Below are 8,594 nucleotides of genomic sequence, written 5' to 3' on the forward strand. Positions count from 1 at the left end.
ACTGGTTTGTTCGTATCTATAAAACCTCTTAAGTCGAATGTTCGTAAGTAGAGGAGTCCCTGTATTTTAACACATCAATCGTGACCGTTGCATCACTGCTATAATAACATCGTCGTCAGTCGTGGCATATCCGCTGCTGGATGAAAGCATCGCCTTTAAATGTATTTCCTGTTTAATGATCCATCAAATGAAAACAAATCGCAATGCTATATTTTTAACGGTTTCTGAATGACACAAAGCACAAACATGTTTATGGGGCACTTAAAAATCTACATTTGGGGTCCTTTTGTTTGTCCTAAAAGCTACCTATGCACCAAATTACAGATTTCTTCTACATTGTCGGGAAGCACCCGGCAGGTTTTTGAGACACATACCCACGGATTCAGGTCTTTATTTACATCGAAGATATTGTTGTATCGCACGTTGGTTTTCACTTCAGCTGCTATTATTATTGCATCGCTATCGTGGTAATCGCCATACGTTCACCGTAATTCAATGTACACCTCCTCTTGCAAACGTGATACCGCTGTTACCATGTGTAGTATCACCCGCGGCCCTTGGTCAATGCACCGCTCGCCGTGGTCTCCCCCTTCGCCGTGCCCGGGTTTGGCGAGGGCACGGAGCGTGGATGCGGGGAGCGTAGAAGTACAGCAGCACAAACAGGTTTTATTTTTTTTGTCTCAAGCACTCTTCTCTCGCTTCTGCTTTCCACGATTGCTGCGGCACATCTTTTGTCATCGCGAGCGGCTGCCATCAACGACGATGCTCGTCGCCAAATCACCGAGACCGCGGCGGCGGGACCTCGTCGGATCCCGGAAACTGAGCGGGGTTTCCGAGCCTCTGTGGATAGCGAGTTCCCAACCGCAGTGCGTAAACAGGTTGTTGTCGTTACAGGCAGGCCAATGTGGGGGCGACGGAATATAATCGATTATATAATTACAATACCCCCCCCCCTCCGCCTCTAATCACTGCACCTGATATGAGTTAAGTGATGACGTCACCCTGCTGCTCTATTTAAGACCGGGAGCAGGCGAGGGCTTTACCATTCTGGCGAATTGCCCGATGATGCTGGATGTATTTACCAGCGAAACGTCGTACTCAAACTGTAAATGTGGATTCACTCTTCAACACACAGGTGGGCTAAAGTAGTGAATTATTTGTCTTTTGTCAACGTGACACTTTTTTGCTGATTGGCCGTGTCGGGTGGTGGAGGGTTACGACACATTTATAAATAAACGCGACCTACACCAAAAACCTTTAATATGAGCAACAAAGGGTGCACGACAGTAAAATCGAACCCAACGTTGGAACTGCACCACCCGCCGTCACACGCCCCACGAAGCCCGCATTTCGCCAACCCGCAGCGACCAGAGTGGTGAAGTATGGTCAAGCAACACCCATTACTTGTGCTGCGCGGGTGGAAGGCCCCTCGTCCGGCAATGGATCGGCAAAAACGGCCTTCGCCACGCGCGTTGATAATAACACTACTCACATTATCGTTATTATCGTAATAATAAAGCGGACACACACAACGACAAATATTCCCCAGTGTAGTCGGTATAGGCTGTTGGGGCCTAGTCCTGTTAGCGAACACCTCTGAAGGCCGGCAAACGGCACACGAGGGGGTGTGGGTGGCCAGCACCACGCCAGTTTACACCACACCGGGTACGCATTAAAGGCCCGAGTCGACCTAGGGGAGGCCCAGGACCGGTTCAGACAATCGTCGACCGGCGTTGGCCGTGAACGGGAATCGAACTCAGGCCGCCGGGTTGACAGCACGGCGCGCTAACCGCTACACTATAAAAATAGTAACATTATTATAATAAAAAGGGACATGCACACACACAAACCAGAACTTAATTTCTCATTGAATGTTTTCCGGGTCGCCGGTACGCCGCAAATGAGGTGGCACGTGACGATTCGTAGCCACAGCCAAAGCGAGGAGCATACTCGACGCGATATGCCGGGGTGTGGAAAATATTTAAATTCTTGTTGCGGCTCGCTGGCCGAGATGAGACTCCGGCTCGAATGAATTCCAGTGCACAGCTTAGGAACGCCGCCACACATCACCACAACCCCCAACTGACCGGCGTGGTGAAGTATGGCCAAACAACCCACTTGACCAACACAGCCCCGACCCACCGACCACCAGCCCCCCCCACCCTGCATCCAGCGATGGATTACCCGGCTGATGCTGATAAGAAATCAATGAATTAGTAAATACACTTTTGATTTAAAACTTTCGTGACTGCAGGGATGCATATTCTTGGTTCTTTCGGTAAAGTCACGTAGAAGGGAAACAATAAAATAATAAAAAATATAAAACAATACAATTCTCACGACGTTTCGACTGCAACACAAGCAATCATAATCAGGTGTGAAAATCACAGCAAGAAAATTTGCTGTGGGTTTCACACCTGATGATGATTGCTTGTGTTGCAGTCGAAACGTCGTGAGAATTTTATTGTTTTATATTTTTATTGTTTCCCCTTCTACGTGACTTTACCAAAAGAACCAAGAATATAATAAATACACCGGTAAATCCACTGCTGGATGTGGCCCTGCCGACACCATGCGGTTGGGAATGGTTTGACTAGGCTTTTAAACGATTGGCAGTCCGGTTCAGCGAAAGTAGGGAGCGCAGCAGCAGACGCGACAGCACAGAAGTGCAGTACAACAATGTTGGCGCCAATAATGCAGGCTTACACGCCTGTTTTGGTACATGGAGCTGCAGGCAACAATCAACGGCCACAACGGTAGTCGTGTTTAGTCGCGATATCGTTCCATCGCCTCGTCTGTGGCAACACAACCACATTCACACCTGTTAACCCTCACCACAACACCTGGCTCACCACAACACCTGCTAACCCTCACACCTGTTAACACTCACACCTGCTAACTCTCACACCTGTTAACGCTCACACCAGCTAACCCTCACCACAACACCTAACACTCACCACAACACCTGTTAACCCTCACACCTGCTAACTCTCACACCTGTTAACACTCACATCTGCTAACCCTCACCACAACACCTAACACTCACCACAACACCTGTTAACACTCACACCTGTTAACACTCACACCTGTTAACACTCACACCTGTTAACACTCACACCTGCTAACCCTCACCACAACACCTAACCCTCACCACAACACCTGACCCTCACCACAACACCTAACACTCACCACAACACCTAACTCACCACAACACCTGCTTACCCTCACCCCTGTTAACCCTAACCACAACACCTAACACTCACCACAACACCTAACACTCACCACAACACCTAGCTCACCACAACACCTGCTAACCCTCACCCCTGCTAACCCTCACCACAACACCTAACACTCACCACAACACCTAACCCTCACCACAACACCTAACCCTCACCACAACACCTAACACTCACCACAACACCTAACTCACCACAACACCTGCTAACCCTCACCCCTGCTAACCCTCACCACAACACCTAACCCTCACCACAACACCTGCTAACCCTCACCACAACACCTAACACTCACCACAACACCTAACTCACCACAACACCTAACCCTCACCACAACACCTGCTAACCCTCACCACAACACCTAACCCTCACCACAACACCTGCTAACCCTCACCACAATACCTGCTAAACCTCACCACAACACCTGCTAAACCTCACAATAACACCTGCTAACCCTCACCACAACACCTAACTCACCACAACACCTGCTTACCTTCACCCCTGCTAACCCTCACCACAACACCTGCTAACCCTCACCCCTGCTAACCCTCACCACAACACCTGCTAACCCTCACCCCTGCTAACCCTCACCACAACACCTGCTAACCCTCACCCCTGCTAACCCTCACCACAACACCTGTTAACCCTCACCACAACACCTGCTAAACCTCACCACAACACCTGCTAACCCTCACCACAACACCGAACTCACCACAACACCTGCTTACCTTCACCCCTGCTAACCCTCACCACAACACCTGCTAACCATCACCCCTGCTAACCCTCACCCCTGCTAACCCTCACCACAACACCTAACCCTCACCCCTGCTAACCCTCACCACAACACCTGCTAAACCTCACCCCTGTTAGCCCTCACCACAACACCTGCTAACCCTCACCCCTGCTAACCCTCACCCCTGCTAACCCTCGCCACAACACCTAACCCTCACCACAACACCTGCTAACCCTAAACCCTGCTAACCCTCACCACAACACCTGCTAACCCCTGCTAACCCTCACCACAACACCTGCTAACCCTCACCCCTGCTAACCCTCACCACAACACCTGCTAAACCTCACCACAACACCTGCTAACCCTCACCCCTGCTAACCCTCACCACAACAACTGCTATTCCTCACCCTCACACATGCTAACCTTGACCACAACTACCACACCTGCTAACTCTCACCACAGCCACTCTCACCACAACACAACCACCACCACACCTGCTAACCCTTACCACAACACAACCACCACCACAACTAACTTACCACAACACAACCACCGCCAAACCTCACTCTCACCACAACCACCACCACACCTCACTCTCACCACAACACAACCACCACCACACCCCACTCTCACCACAACACAACCACCACCACACCTCACTCTCACCACAACACAACCACCACCACACCTGCTAACTCTCACCACAACACAACGACAACACCTGCTAACCCTCACCACAACCACTCTCACCACAACACAACCACCACCACACCTCACTCTCACCACAACACAACCGCCACCACACCTGCTAACCCTTACCACAACACAACCACCACCACAACTAACTCACCACAACACAACCACCACCACACCCACTCTCACCACAACACAACCACCACCACACCTCACTCTCACAACACAGCCACCACACCTGCTAACTCTCACCACAACACAACGACAACACCTGCTAACCCTCACCACAACCACTCTCACCACAACACAACCAGCACCACCGATAACCTCGACAGGTGGCAGAGCGGCTCCGTCTCTCTCAACAACAACCACCACCAACACGACAACCGTCACAACCACCACTAACACGACAACAACCACCACCACCACCACCACCAACAACCACCAGAACCACCACCAACACAACCATCACAACCACCAACAACACAACCACCAACACGACAACCATCACAACCACCACAACAACCACCAACACGACAACCATCACAACAACCACTACCAACACGACAACCATCTCAACAACCACCACAACAACCACCAACACAACCACCACCAACACAACAACCAGCAACACAACCATCACAACAACCACCAACACGACAACCATCACAACCACCACCAACACGACAACCATCACAACCACCAACACAACCATCACAACAACCACAACACAACCATCACAACAACCACAACAACCACCACCAACACAACCATCACTACAACCACAACAACCACCACCAACACAACCATCACTACAACAACCACCAACACGACAACCATCTCAACAACCACAACAACAACCACAACAACCACCACAACAACCACCAACACGACCATCACAAAAGCCACAACAACCACCAACAACAACCACCATTCGTCACTAAGTGGCGGTGACGTCACCACGACGCTTGTGCCAGGCCATGTGCACCTTGAGGCCACGTGAAGTGTCGAACGCCCGCTGGCAGGAGGTCACGGGGTAGACCCAGGTGCCATGCGTCGACTTACTGAGATGACTGGCTGGTGCACCACCTGTGCCCCCTACTGTGCCAACCTGCTGTGCTTTAGTCACCCGGCGCTCCGCTCGTTGTTGTGAGCGTCGCTCCTCCGCCCTCCGTTGTTGTTGGAGGGCGACTGCCTCCAACTGCCCAGTAGCGCCCTTCACGAGCCTCCTCCACAGAGGCCGATCTTGACACCGCTGGTACCAGTCATCGGCAAGTCCACTCAGCTCCACGTCCTCCCGTACCACATCACTCCATCTCTTCTCTAGCCCGTGCCGCGCCCGTTTAGCCCCCTCGATCCGGGCGAACAAAAGCTGTTTCGGCATGTGGTGGCTGGGCATGCGGGCTACATGACCCAACCATCGCAGCCTTGCCTGCCTTAGGAGCTCACCGATGGGACCGTGCCCAGATCAACCACCAACACAACCATCGAGACAAACATCACAACAACCACCACCAACACAACCATCACGACAACCACCACCAATACAACCACCACCAACACAACCATCACGATAACCACCACCAACACAACCACCACCAACACAACCATCACAACAGCCACCACCAACACAACCATCACAACAACCACCACCAACACAACCACCACCACAACCACCACCAACACAACCACCACCACCAACACAACCACCACCAACACAACCACCACCAACACAACGACCACAAACACAACCACCACCAACACAACCACCACCAACACAACCATCACGACAACCACCACCAATACAACCACCACCAACACAACCATCACGATAACCACCACCAACACAACCACCACCAACACAACCATCACAACAGCCACCACCAACACAACCATCACAACAACCACCACCAACACAACCACCACCAACACAACCACCACCAACACAACCACCACCAACACAACCACCACCAACACAACCACCACCAACACAACGACCACAAACAAAACCACCACCAACACAACCACCACCAACACAACCACCACCAACACAACCACCACCAACACAACCATCACAACCACAACAACCACAACCACAACAACCACAACCACCACCAACACAACCATCACGACAACCACCAACACAACCACCACCAACACAACCGCCATTGGCCGCGAAGTGACGGTGACGTCACCGCGGCGCCCCGTGCCAGGCTGGGTGCACTTGAGGGCCACGTGCAGTGCCGAGTGCTGACAGGAGGTCACGGGACAGACCCCAGGAGATGCCACGGGGTTGGTTGGCTGAGATGACTGGCAGATGCACTAAGCTGTATCATCAACACCACCACAACAACCACCACCAACAACAACCACGACAGTGGTGGTGGCAGAGCAGCCCCGTCTCCCCCTCCCCCCTTTTTACTTCACAACTCAACAACAAAAGCCAAAGGGCACCACCACCACCAACAACCACCAACAACCACCACCAACAACAACCACCACCACCAACAACCACCACCACCAACAACCACCACCACCAACAACCACCACCACCACCACCAACAACCACCACCACCACCACCAACAACCACCACCACCAACAACAACCGCCACCACCAACAACAACCACCAACAACCACCACCACCAATAACCACCACCACCACCAACCACCACCACCACCAACAACCACCAACAACAACAACCACCACCACCACCACCAACAACAACCACCACCACCAACAACCACCACCACCAACAACCACCACCACCAACAACAACCACCACCACCAACGCGGGCCTCGACACATTAAGCGTCCACCCCCCCCCCCACCTCGTCCACCTCAAAACAAATCCACTACCCCAACAACAACCAACAACAACCACAACAACAACCACCAACAACAACCCCAAGCGAGCGCCACGACCACGTCAGGGGGACTCCGTACCCCCCTACCGCCACCGCGCCGCCGTCTTTTGCTGCGGCGCAGTCGAGGAAGGGGGTGGGTGGGTGGGTGGGGTGTGGGAGAGCCGAGCAAGCAACACGCAACCTGTTCGCTAGACTTCTTCCTCCTCCTCCTCGTCCTCCTCCTCCTCACTCACTCCTCCTCGGCCCTCGGCTTCAGTGCGACATCTTCACCATCATCATCAGCCTCATCACATTCTTCAACCACTGCTGCTGCTGCTGCTACCACAGTCACCGCCGCTGCTGCCGCTGCTGCTGCCCCCAAAGCGACCCCCGCGCGCAATGCGAGACGGGCCAGGGGCATCTCCCGGCGTGCCCCGCGCGAGCGCCGCTTGTCGACTTCCCGTAGGCTCGCCTCAGACCGGTGGGGCAAGGCGTGGGTAGCTCCGCCCCCTCGCCCTCGCCCCACCCCCCATCAACCCCCCCCCCCCCATGAACACCACCAAACCCCCCCCCACCAACCCCCCCCCACCAACAGCCCCCCCCACCAAAACCCACCCCACCAAAACCCCCCCCACCAAACCCCCCCCACCAAACCCCCCCCCCCACCAAACCCCCCCCCACCCACCAACTCCCCCCCCATCAACACCCCCCAAACCCCTCCCCCAGCTACTGTACTTCCGGCAAAACCGAAAGTCAAATCGATTCGACCGGAAGTTGAGTCGTTCGAATCGATTCTCCGTGATAATCGATAACGTAGCGTTGGTTCAATACGTGACCGGTGTGTTTCGGAATCGATTTCCGCGACGTTGATTTTAGGCATTCTGAATCTTAGCCGTTGTCGATTCCTATACGCTTTGCGTATCGTATCGCGATATATCGTAATATATATATTAAAATATATTATATATAATATTATATCGTAATATATCGCGATACACCACAAGAGAGATATCGCGATACGATAATCGTATTTAACACGTCGGCTTTCGCAACCAATATCATCCATAAAAGAGTTTTTTTGGGTTAGAT

General features: G+C 52.7%; 1 protein-coding gene across 1 annotated transcript in view; it reads right to left on the reverse strand.

The window, feature by feature from the left end:
• The window catches only part of HELZ (helicase with zinc finger), a 105,904-nt gene extending 97,921 nt beyond the window's left edge, over nucleotides 1–7,983 (reverse strand). Inside the window, exon 1 of the mRNA XM_076052790.1 lies at nucleotides 7,708–7,983. The gene's annotated coding sequence lies outside the window, so the exon portion shown is untranslated. The remainder of the gene's footprint in view (nucleotides 1–7,707) is intronic.
• Between the last annotated feature and the right edge of the window lie 611 nt (nucleotides 7,984–8,594).

Source organism: Petromyzon marinus, chromosome 58 (genome assembly GCF_048934315.1).
Source record: "Petromyzon marinus isolate PM22_M1 ecotype Great Lakes invasive population chromosome 58, UKy_Petmar_22M1.pri1.0, whole genome shotgun sequence".
In the NCBI taxonomy this organism is placed as follows: domain Eukaryota; kingdom Metazoa; phylum Chordata; class Hyperoartia; order Petromyzontiformes; family Petromyzontidae; genus Petromyzon; species Petromyzon marinus.